The following is a 4,863-nucleotide window of genomic DNA, read 5'->3' as shown; positions in this document are numbered from 1 at the left end:
AGGTGTACAAAGTTACAAAATCTGTTACACATAGCTGTAATTAGTTAGGCATTTATTTTATTTACATTTTCGATCCTTAGTCCCTAGAATAAAATTGTATAAAGACATGTACAGAGTCTTGAATGAAATGCAAGGAAAAATTCTCAAATCAGTATTCAATTTCTTTCAAAAGATAGGACACTATGAAAAGACAAAAAATGCTCCATATAGGTGATATTTGCTAGTTGAATTGGTCTTGTTAGCACGTTAATTTGAATCTATGGCTTTTCCAGGAATATTTTGACCTTATAATAAATTTATATGTCAGTTAAAATATCAATTTTTTTAAATATTATTATTGTTACTACTATTACAGACGCACACGCGCACGCCCACACACATATGTAAAACTTATTTTTCAATTTAATTTTTATTTAGTATGATGATGATACGAATTGAGCTTAAAAGGAGAAATATGCGCAGTGAAGATTATACTGCCGATCCCAACTTATTCGGGAGCGAGACATAGTTATTGTTATTATTATTGTCTTTGAGGTGGAGATCGGATTGATATGCCTTTTCATATGATCTTGAACACTGTTCACCTAATAAACTAGCTTTTGAGGTCGAGTTAAAAGACAATTATATACTCAAGTGACTTGGAATTCAACGATTTTTTATTTTTTTTAAATTGTTTTTTATTACATAGCGGGGGAGGGGTAGGGGAAATAGGGAGGGATTCAATTTGCGGATTGTTAAGTGTACAGATGAGAGTTCAGAAGTTAGGATGTGTTTACTAAATCCAACGAATTGAGAATTTAATTAAATTGAAGGCCAAAATTAGTTGTTGTGGGGTCAGTCACTATCGAGAAAATAGCCATGACATAGAAAAGGAAAGAAGAAAGCGTAGACAGTTCTTGCAAGTCCTATTATCGTGTTTGACGGGGTTGGAGTCATCTTTAATTTAATGCATTTTTAATTATTCCAAAATACTACTAGACTTTGACTGATTCCAAGTCGTGCTTTGGATTTTTGAAATGTTTTTAGAAAAGTCGTGCTTTGGAGGGTCCTTCTTTAGGCTATAGAAAGGGAAACATATGAAGTGACGACTGACAGGCGGATTTAGGATTTTCACTTAGAGCGTTCGAAAAATAAAAATGCAATATTCAGGATTTAAATTTGAAATCTCAAGGTGAATTTTGAACCCATTAAACTACTGAACCAATCTCTTTTCACGTGTTTAGTTTATTCAAAATCTATATATGTACATAAAAATTTTAAAAAAATACCTTGTATAAAATGTGTAATTTTTTGTCGAGGGTGTTCGCGTAAACACCCTCTCCGGTCCCTAGATCTGCCCCTGAGGGTAGGAATACACACCACAACATGGTAATATATATATTCACAAATACTATATAAGATATATTGAGCGTACTATTTTGTTTTCTTCGTGTTTTTTGCAATTTTGAATATTTAAAAAATTAAAGTAAAAGAGTTTTGTGTATTTACGTATGGGTGCTTTAGAATACATGCATAATTCCTTTTAAAAAAAAAAAAAATTGAGTCGGGAGTGTCTAATAGAAACATTTTACTATGTGTTCAAATTCTCAATTAAAACAGTTATGATTCAAATATCTAATTAAAATTTAGGGACTGTCAATATACTCCACCAAAATGTTATAATACGTATCATGTGTTTTCCATCTTTTTCTTTGTCATGTTGAAAAGGGGAACCAGTAACTTTTGTTGTATTTATATATTAAGATATCTACTAAATATATAATAGTAATATTTTGTTGAGAAAGTTCCAGCATATGCAAATGGTGCCGTGGCAAGAGAAGCTCATCTTTATTTGGTTCTCTCCAACTGACGAGGGTGCCAATTTCCCTCATTTCCTTTTTACTTCTCTTTAATGTTTCTAACAAAATTACTACTTTTCGTCTGTTTCACTCTTCTTTCTTCTTTTTTCTCATTTGTTAAAGGGCAAAAGTTCCATCACAAAGACCGTGTAATTTCCAAATCTCTATATTATTTTCAAAATGACCAGTCTACCTACATCTAATTTTGGTCAAATCGACTCTCGTAGAATAAAAATGTCATAGATATTTGAGACGAAAAGAGGATGATATTACCTAAATTACTTTGATATATAAGGCCAAAAAAATTATCATAATTTGAGAATGAAAGAATTGTTGATAGATACAGCATTCTTATACGGTGTGAATTTAGATTAGTCGTTAGTGGATATGAGATGATTTTACATAAAAGAAAAAGGGAAATGCATAAAACTCCCCATGAACTAGTTTCAGAGTTACTCTAACATACCTCTACTTTGCAGAGGTCCTATTATCCTTTAAATTTGAAGTGGAATTAAATCCAACTTTGCAGTGTATCCACGGTCCTATCAGCTAATAAGTTGAAATTAATTCCACTTTAAAATAATTCAAGGGGTAATTGGATCTCTGCAAAGTATAGGTGTGTTAGAGCAAATCCGAGAGTAGCTCAAAGGGGATTTTATGCATTTTCCCAAAGAAAATACTTCACGATAAATTAAAAATAGTTAGAATTTTGTTTTGAACATAGTAATAAATAATTAAAAGACTGTTAAGTTGGGTTTTCTCCCTTTTAAATCATTGAATTTTTTACACTTTGCAAAAAAAAAAAAATATCTCTTCTGTTTTGTCTTCTACTTGAGAAATACTTTTTCTTTCACAAATTTCTGCACTTGAAAATAAAAAAATACTTCCTGCTTTTTATAAAACAAATTTTCTGTTATTTGTTTAGTGTAAAATTCGAAAGCTATTCGTTAAAATTATTTGCATACAATCTTGCGGAGAAGATCTATTAAATTAATAGTATTACTTTTGAAAAGTGTTTTGTACGTGCTTCAAATCTAAAATTTATGTTCTTATACATATTTTTCCAACAAAACTACGATGTACTCTATGCGGCATTTAAAATGAAATGGACCTACTTATATGAGATTCTCAAAGTTAGGCTGATTCTGAATCTCAGCTGTGGTGAGCTAGCATAAAGCAGTTTTTGTGAGAAAACATTAATAATGGACCTCCCTGTATGTGTTTCCAAAATAGGGATGACAATAAGGCAGGGCGAGACTGGGCAAACTCTTCACGGAGCAGGGCAGGGGAAATCTTCAATGGGGTGAGGCAGGACTGGGCAAAATTATTTTGTTCAGAATTTAAATGGGGCAAGGTAGGTGGTTGGAAAAAAACAGGCCCAACTATTGGGTTTAGAACAAAACAAGCCCAACTACAAAAACAAACAAGGAATCTATGATAATACAACCTTCAATCATCGATTGTGATAACAGTTTGTGAAATTTCTGTTTGCCCTAGTGATGGACGAATTGACGTGACATATTCAGGAGGAGGTGTCGTGGTGTATGTTGTTTGCAAACTATATAGTTTTGATTGGCGAGACGCGTAGTGGAGTTAACGATAGGCTGGAAGTTTGGAGAATGACCTTAGAATCGAAAGGTTTCATGTTAAGAAGGACTACGACAAAATACATGAAGTGCAAGTTCAGTGACATGACGCAAAAGACAGAAGTGGAAGTGAAGATCCAAGCACAAGCTATAACCAAACGAGGGAGTTTCAAGTATCTTGGGTCCAAATACAAAGGAACGGGGAGATTGACGATGATGTCACACATCATATAGGAGCAGGGTAGATGAAATGGAGGCTCGCCTCCGGGGTTCTTTGCTGCTATAAGGAGGTGTCGCCTAGGCTAAAAGGTAAGTTCTACAAAGTGGTGGTTAGAGCAGCATTGGTGAATGGGGCAGAATGCTTGCCTATCAAGAACGTTCAGATTCAGAAGATGAAGGTAGTGGAGATGGGGATGCTCATATGGATGTGTGGTCATACTAGGAGAGATATGATTAGGAATGAAGATATACGGGACAAGGTCGGAACAGCCTCCATGGCGGACAAGATGAGGGAAGTGAGACTGAGATGGTTCGGGCATGTGAGGAGGAGGCGTGAGGATGCGCCCGTTAGGAGTTGTGAGAGATTAGCGGTCGCAAGAGTTAGAAGAGGTAGAGGTAGACTGAAGAAGAACTGGGGGGAGGTGATTAGATAGGACATGACACAGCTTCAGCTGACTGAGGACATGTGCTTAAATAGGAAGATTTGGAGGTCGAGGATTAGGATAGAAGGTTAGTAGGTAGTTGAGTTTTGTAGCGATGTGTCTGAGAGAGGTGGGGGCTAACCTTTCCATCTCCTCTTCTCCTTTTCTTAGTAGTATTATTTTGGTATCGCGTAGATCATTATCCTTATTGTGTATTACTATGTGTTGCTTCATTTGTTTGGTATCTTGATATTTTGCTGTCTTATTTCTCTTGCAATCTTGCATTGACTTCATTTCTTTTGAGCCAAAGGTCTATTGGAAACAATCTATCTACCCCATAAAGGTAGAGATAAGGTCTGTGTACATCCTACCCTTCCCAGACCCCACTTGTGGGATTACACCGGGTATGTTGTTGTTGTTGTTGTTGTATAACAATTTGTGAAATTTCTAGAATATCACAAACTATGCATTTAAGTATTGTTTGAATTCTCAACATTAAGTGCTACTTGCTTATTATAACATCTACTTTAACAAAATGTTAAGTATTAATTTTATAGTACTAGTTTGCTCCTGTGTAATATAGGAATATATGTATAAAAAAATAAAAAAAATAAAAAAGTTGCGTTAAAAGTCGAAAACGGACAGCAATATTTAGTTTTTTTTAGTAAATCTTACATCATAAAATAAAAATGCAATCTTTTAACATTGAAATAGTAAGACTTTCAATATTGGAAGAAATAAACTTTACAAAAGTTTCAATGACCATGTTTTTCTGTTCTTTAAGTTGGTCATATCATA

The sequence above is a fragment of the Lycium ferocissimum genome, chromosome 10 (assembly GCF_029784015.1).
Source record: "Lycium ferocissimum isolate CSIRO_LF1 chromosome 10, AGI_CSIRO_Lferr_CH_V1, whole genome shotgun sequence".
NCBI lineage: Eukaryota > Viridiplantae > Streptophyta > Magnoliopsida > Solanales > Solanaceae > Lycium > Lycium ferocissimum.
The sequence above is the reverse complement of the archived record's forward strand: the minus strand, read 5'-3'. Positions refer to the sequence as shown.